Below are 7,963 nucleotides of genomic sequence, written 5' to 3'. Positions count from 1 at the left end.
GGGGGGACACTGACAGTCAGGGACCTATACACGGACGACAGGATCGCAACACTGGACGAACTGACAGAGAAATTTCAGCTAGCTGGGGGGAACGAGCTACGCTACCTGCAGCTCAAAAACTTCCTACGAAAGGAGACAAGGACGTACCCACAACCGCCACGACAGACACTACTGGAAGACCTACTGGACGCAAGTATCCTAGAGAAAGGGAACTGTAGTGACATGTATGACCGACTGGTAGATAGGGACGACACCGTACTGGACGCAACAAGGAGGAAATGGGAGGACGACCTGGGGATGGAGATAGGGTGGGGACTCTGGAGCGAAGCACTGCATAGGGTCAACTCCACCTCCACGTGCGCAAGGCTCAGCCTGACGCAACTAAAAGTGGTACATAGAGCCCACTTAACAAGAACCCGTATGAGTAGGTTCTTCCCGGAGGTGGAAGACAGATGTGAACGGTGCCAAAGAGGCCCGGCCAACCACGCCCACATGTTCTGGTCTTGCCCCAGACTCGTGGAGTACTGGACAGCCTTCTTCGAGGTTATGAGCAGCACCGCCCAGAGCTGCGGACTGGCTGTCCGACCTCTCGGAATCTCTCCAAATGGAGAAAATCAAATTTGCCATCCGAGGGTCGGTCGGACGACGGCTTCCACAGAACGTGGGAGCCATTCATGCAACTGTTCCGGGACCTATTTGTGGCCAATGTACAAGAGGAAGAATAGTCGGGGGAAGGTGGCGGGAGGGGGGGGGGGGGGCTACAGGTTCGGTACGGGGGTTCGAGGGCTAGCTAAGGCCCAAAACCAAACTAAATAAACATGTTGAGGGAGGGGGGGGGGGGGGGGCGCAGTTACCACTACGAAGATGCTTACCTGTAAATATGTATGTTAATTTTTGCGTGTTTGTTTGTTTTTTTTTGTTCTTTTTCTCTCCTAACAATTTGTAATTTGTTCAATATAAAATATGAAAACTGAATAAAAACATTTATAAAAAAAAAGACTAGGGAGGTTATGTTGCAATTGTATAAGGTGTTAGTGCGGCCACACCTGGAGTATTGTGTTCAGTTTTGGTCTCCTTACTTGAGAAAGGACGTACTGGCGCTGGAGGGTGTGCAGAGGAGATTCACTAGGTTAATCCCAGAGCTGAAGGGGTTGGATTATGAGGAGAGGTTGAGTAGACTGGGACTGTACGCGTTGGAATTTAGAAGGATGAGGGGGGATCTTATAGAAACATTTAAAATTATGAAGGGAATAGATAGGATAGATGCGGGCAGGTTGTTTCCACTGGCGGGTGAAAGCAGAACTAGGGGGCATAGCCTCAAAATAAGGGGAAGTAGATTTAGGACTGAGTTTCGGAGGAACTTCTTCACCCAAAGGGTTGTGAATCTATGGAATTCCTTGCCCAGTGAAGCAGTTGAGGCTCCTTCATTACATGTTTTTAAGGTAAAGATAGATAGTTTTTTGAAGAATAAAGGGATTAAGGGTTATGGTGTTCGGGCCGGAAAGTGGAGCTGAGTCCACAAAAGATCAGCCATGATCTAATTGAATGGCGGAGCAGGCTCGAGGGGCCAGATGGCCTACTCCTGCTCCTAGTTCTTATGTTCTTATGTTCTTATGTAACGGCGCCGTTGCCGCTCTCCCCTAAGAGGTTTACCACGAGCCCGGTGGTGGCGGCGACCCTAAGAATCTGGGGACAGTGGAGACGTCATCGGGGGGAAACAGGGGGCTCGATGGAGGCTCCACTGGGTGGCAATCATCGGTTCATCCCGGGGAACAAGGATGGGGGATTTGGGGGTGGCAAAGGGTGGGCATCAGTAAATTGAGGGACCTGTTTATTGGCGGGAGGTTTGCGGGCCTGGGAGAACTGGAAGATAAATTTGGCCTTCCCCAAGGGAACATGTTCAGATACTTACAGGTAAAGGCGTTTACTAGGCGACAGGTAGAGGGATTCCCTTTGCTGCCCTCGTGGGGGACGATGGACAGAGTGCTTTCGGGGGTGTGGGTCGGAGAGGGGAAGGTGTCTGACATCTATAAGGTAATGCAGGAGGTGGAGGAGTCGTCAGTGGAGGAGCTGAAGGCTAAATGGGAGGGGGAACTAGGGGAGCAGATAGAGGATGGGACTTGGGCGGATGCCTTGGAGAGAGTCAACTCTTCCTCCTCATGTGCGAGGCTTAGTCTCATCCAATTTAAGGTGCTGCACCGGGCCCACATGTCCGGGACTAGGATGAGTAGGTTCTTTGGGGGTGAGGACAGGTGCACCAGGTGTTCGGGGAGTCCAGAGAATCATACCCATAAGTTCTGGGCATGCCCGGCACTGGAAGAATTCTGGAAGGGGGTGGCGGGGACGGTGTCGAGGGTGGTTGGATCCAGGGTCAAGCCAGGGTGGGGACTCGCGATTTTTGGGGTTGGGGTGGAGCCGGGAGTGCAGGAGGCGAAAGAGGCCGGGGTCCTGGCCTTTGCGTCCCTAGTAGCCCGTCGAAGGATTCTGCTACAGTGGAAGGATGCGAGGCCCCCAAGCGTGGAGACCTGGATCAGTGACATGGCGGGATTTATAAAATTGGAAAAGGTCAAATTTGCCCTGAGAGGATCAACACAAGGGTTCTATAAACGGTGGCAGCCTTTTCTGGACTTCCTGGCTCAGAGATAGGTAACTGGGTCAATAGCAGCAGCAACCGGGGGGGGGGGGGGGGGGGGGGGGCTATGGTTATGTAACTTAACACTGGGTTAACTTAAGTTGTTGTTAATATGTTGGGTTGTTCATTGAGGAGGGGCGAAGGTTCATGATTGTTGTCATTACTGTTATCGTTGGTATTTTAGTATGGTTTGATGTTTTTCAATAAAAATTATTTTAAAAAAAAGAATCTCACCCATTTCTTCTGACTCCACACATAAATTCCCTCTTTTGTCTTTGAGTGGGCCAATCCTTTCTCTAGTTACCCTCTTGCTCCTTATATACGAATAAAAGGCTTTGGGATTTTCCTTAACCCTGTTAGTCAAAGATATTTCATGACCCCTTTTAGCCCTCTTTATTGCGCGTTTGAGATTTGTCCTACTTTCCCAATATTCCTCCAAAGCTTCATCAGTTCTAAGTCGCCTCGATCTTATGTACGCTTCCTTTTTCATCTCAGCTAGTCTCACAATTCCACCCGTCATCCATGGTTCCCTAATCTTGCCATTTCTATCCCTCATTTTCACAGGAACATGTCTGTCCTGCACTCTAATTAACCTTTCTTTAAATGACTGCCACATTTCAAATGTGGATTTACCCTTAAACAGCTGCTCCCAATCCACATTCCCTAGCTCCTGCCGAATTTTGTTATACTCTGCCTTTCCCCAATTTAGCACTCTTCCTTTAGGCCCACTCTTGTCTTTGTCCATGAGTATTCTAAAACTTACGGAATTGTGATCGCTATTCCCAAAGTAATCACCGACTGAAACATCAACCACCTGGCCGGGATCATTCCCCAATACCAGGTCCAGTATGGCCCCTTCCCGAGTTGGACTATTTACATACTGCTCTAAAAACACTCTCCTGGATGCTCCTAACAAACTCTGCTCCATCTACGCCTCCAACACTACATGAGTCCCATTCAATGTTGGGGAAGTTAAAATCTCCCATCACAACCACCCTATTGCTCCTACATTTTTCTATAATCTGTCAACATATTTGTACCTCTACTTCATGCTCGTTTTTGGGAGGCCTGTAGTAAAGTCCCAACAATGTTACTGCGCCCTTCCTATTTCTTAGCTCTATCCATATTGCCTCAGTGCTCGAATCCTCCATAGTGCCCTCCTTAATCACAGCTGTGATATCATCTCTGACGAGTAATGCAACTCCTCCACCCCTTTTACCTCCCTCTCTATCCCTCCTGAAGCATCTATACCCTGGGATATTTAGTTGCCAATCTTGCCCTTCCCTTAACCAAGTCTCAGTAATACCAATAACATCATATTCCCAGGTACTAATCCAAACCTTAAGTTCATCTGCCTTACCTGCTACACTTCTCGCATTAAAACAAATGCACCTCAGACCACCTGTCCCTTTGCGTTCATCATCTCTTCCCTGTCTACTGTAGCCACCTGGGTTGGCCACTTCCTCACACAAAATGGAAGAACGCAAAGGTTACAGGGAAAAATGGACGGTTGCAAAGAGACAAGCAGTTTGCAGAATCCCCCGTGTATTCTAGCTGCTAAAGAAACCAGACAGCATTGTAACTAACAAGCTGCGCATATTAAGTGAGCGATTCCCGGTGATTCCCAGGCACAATGGACACAACAATTAGAAGAGATTGAAACATTCTATAGCAGTTCAGACATCCCGGCATCAGTGGAGTCTGAAACAAATGGACACAAATAAGGTGGAAGGAAGCGCCCAGTGATCGAGGAACAGCCCCGTTATTGGGGAAATTCTAATCAATCGATTGGGAAGAGACCCAATCGATTGCAGGTTTATAGAGGGTCCACCCAGATGGGCGGGAAACCCAAAACAGTACAAGACAGAGACCCCGACCCCAGCTCGCTCTCTTAGCCAGCCTCTCTTAGCCAGCGCTCCCAGCAGAACACCTTTGCAGCAGCTCTCCAGGAACTTGAACATGAGAAGGAGAGGCCTGGCCAATTGCTACACTGACAGGTAAGTGTCATACAATGCACGCTACGAGAGTAGACACTCCTGATCCCTTTAGTCCACACCAACTGGAAGCCTGCGGATCTAGGACAGAGCAAGAGGCCATTGTTCCCTGATCCGGCAGTTCCCTTATTCCAGATAAGTATTGGCCTAAGTAGTGGAAGGAACGGTTTAGTCTTAGTATTATGTGCATGAGTAGTAAATAACTGTAATAATAAACGTGTCTTGTTTGAACTTACTAACTGGTGTATTGAGTCATTGATCTGAACTTGAACTTGAACCTCGTGACGGTATCATAAAGATACCTGGCGACTCTAGAGCTAAGGAATAAAACAGAGCCAATTGAGTGTAAAGCACACTCACCCAGAACGAGCAACACTACTCTTCCCCTTAGTCATAATGAGTTTATTATCTGGTACCTTACTGGCTTTAGTTGCTGCCTCTTTACTGACCTCTAACTTCCTAATCTGGTTCCCATCCCCCTGCCACATTAGTTTTAAACCTCCCCAACAGTGTTAGCAAAAGCACCCCCTAGGACATTGGTTCCAGTCCTGCCCAGGTGTAGACCATCCGGTTTGTAATGGTCCCACCACCCCCAGAACCGGTTCCAATGATCCAAAAATCTGAACCCCTCCCTCTTGCACCATCGCTCAAGCCACGTATTCATTCTGACTATTCTTGAATTTCTACTCTGACTGCTTCGTGGCACTGGTAGCAATCCTGAGATTACTACCTTTGAGGTCCTACTTTTTAACTTATCTCTTAACTCCCTAAATTCTGATTGTAGGACCTCAGCCCGTTTTTTACCTATATCGTTGGTGCCTATGTGCACCACGACAACTGGCTGTTCACCCTTCCCCTTCAGAATGTCCTGCAGCCGATCGGAGACATCCCTGACCCGAGCACCCGGGAGGCAACATACCATTCGGGAGTCTCGTTTTCGACCACAGAAACGCCTGTCTACTCCCCTTACAATTGAATCCCCTATGACTATAGCCCTGCCAGTCTTTTTCCCGCCCTTCTGTGCAGCAGAGCCAGCCACAGTGCCATGAGCCTGGCTACTACTGCCTTCCCCTGGTGAGCCATCTCCCCCAACAGTATCCAAAACGGTATACCTGTTTTAGAGGGAGATGACCACAGGGGACACCTGCACTGCCTTCCTGCTCTTTCTCTGCCTTTTGGTCACCAATTCCCTGTCTCCCTCACCAATCCTAATCTGCGGTGTGACCAACTCACTGAACGTGCTATCCACGACCTCCTCAGCATCGCGGATGCTCCAAAGTGAGTCCATCCGCAGCCCCAGAGCCGTCATGCGGTCTAACAGGAGCTGCAGCTGGACACACTTCCCGCACATGAAGGAGTCAGGGGCATCGGCCGCGTCCCTGAACTCCCACATTGAGCACGAGGAGCATAACACGGGTCTGGGATCTCCTGCCATTTTTACACTTTACCTGAACTGATTACAAATATAATATCAAATAATGAATAAGCGAAAGGAATAAAGATTTTACTTACCAATCACAATACTTACCAACACACAAAGAGTTAAATTTCTCCCAGCTGCTGCTAATTGGAGCACTTTCCTTACCAGCCAATCAGGTCACTGCTTTGCTGTGATGTCACTCTTCAAATTTATCCCCAAAGACCCTGTGGCGGCTGTTTAATCCGCGAAGCAGCTCCGCCCACTCCAACAGCTAAATTCCCGCCGAATAGACTCAAATCCACCAGCTTCGTTAAGTTCCATTTATGGAGCCCTGTTCATTCCCTCGCTACCTGAATCCCCAAATATCTAAACCTATCCCTCACTACCGTAAATGGCATTCCCCCCTAAATTAGCCCGCTGTGCCAGCTGATTCACCGGGAATACCTCGCTTTTCCCTACATTCAGCTTGTATCCCGAGAACCCTCCAAACCTCCCCAACTGGCCCATAATCCTTCCCATACTCCCCAACGGATCCGAAACATACAGCAAGAGGTCATCGGCACAGAGCGACACCCGATGCTCCCTCTGTCCCCTCATTATCCCCTGCCACTCTGCCAACCCCCTGAGAGCCATCGCCAATGGCTCTATGGCCAGTGCAAACAGCAGCGGCGACAGCGGGCACCCCTGCCTCGTACCCCTCAAAGCTTTGTGAGCCCCTATCATTCATCCTCACCCTCGCCCATAGAGCCACATACAGCAACCGCACCCCCCACGCCAACAATCCCGGCCCAAACCCACATACAGCAACCGCACCCCCCATGCCAACAATCCCGGCCCAAACCCAAACCCACATACAGCAACCGCACCCCCCATGCCAACAATCCCGGCCCAAACCCAAACCCACATACAGCAACCGCACCCCCCACGCCAACAATCCCGGCCCAAACCCAAACCTTCCCAAAACCTCAAACAAGTGCCGCCACTCCACCCGATCAAATGCTTTCTCCGGGTCCATGGACACCACCACCTCCGGTACCAGAGCCCCCGACGGATTCATCACCACATTCAACAGCCGCCTTATATTACTCGCGAGCTGCCTGCCCTTCACGAAGCCTGTTTGATCTTCTGTAACCACCCCCGGCACACAATCCTCCATCCTCCTCGCAAACAACTTAGCCAATACCTTCACATCCGTGTTCAATAGTGATATACGTCTATACAACCTACGACCCACATTCCACCGGATCCTTCCCCTTTTTCGGGATTAGTGTGATTACTGCCTGCTTCATCGTCTCTGGCCACTCTCCCTTCTCCAACGCTTCATTAAACGCCCCCAACAGATGTGGTGCCAGGTCCGCCGCAAATTCCTTATAAAATTCCACTGGGTATCCATCCAGCACTGGGGCCTTCCCCGACTTCATACCCCTGATACTATCCAGCACCTCCCTCAGCCCCAGGGGCTCCTTCGGCACCTTCCTCTTTGCTTCCTCCACCTGGGGAAATTCCAGCTCATCCAGAAACCACCCCATGCCCCCCCCCCCCCCCCCCCCCCCCGCCCGCCTCGTAAAGTCCCAGGTAGTACTCCCTAAGCACCTCCTTTATCTTCCCCGGCTCTGACACCACATCCCCAGCCCCAGTCCATATCTTCAATATTTCCCTGGACGCAGCCTGCCTCCACAGCTGGTGCACCAGCATGCGGCTCGCCTTCTCCCTATACCCATGTTGCGCCCCTCTTGCCCCACGCAGTTGCCCTACCGCCCTCCCCATTGTCAGCCTGTCAAACTGCCCCTGCAACATTTTCCTCCTCGCCAATCCCTCCATGGTGGGCACCCTCGAATATTCCCTGTCCACCTTCACTATCTCGCTTAAAAGCAGGATTGAAGCTGAGATGTTTGGGATATCGAGTATCCCGGGATA

The sequence above is a fragment of the Scyliorhinus canicula genome, chromosome 11 (genome assembly GCF_902713615.1).
Source record: "Scyliorhinus canicula chromosome 11, sScyCan1.1, whole genome shotgun sequence".
Lineage (NCBI taxonomy): Eukaryota > Metazoa > Chordata > Chondrichthyes > Carcharhiniformes > Scyliorhinidae > Scyliorhinus > Scyliorhinus canicula.
This window is presented reverse-complemented; position numbering follows the sequence as displayed.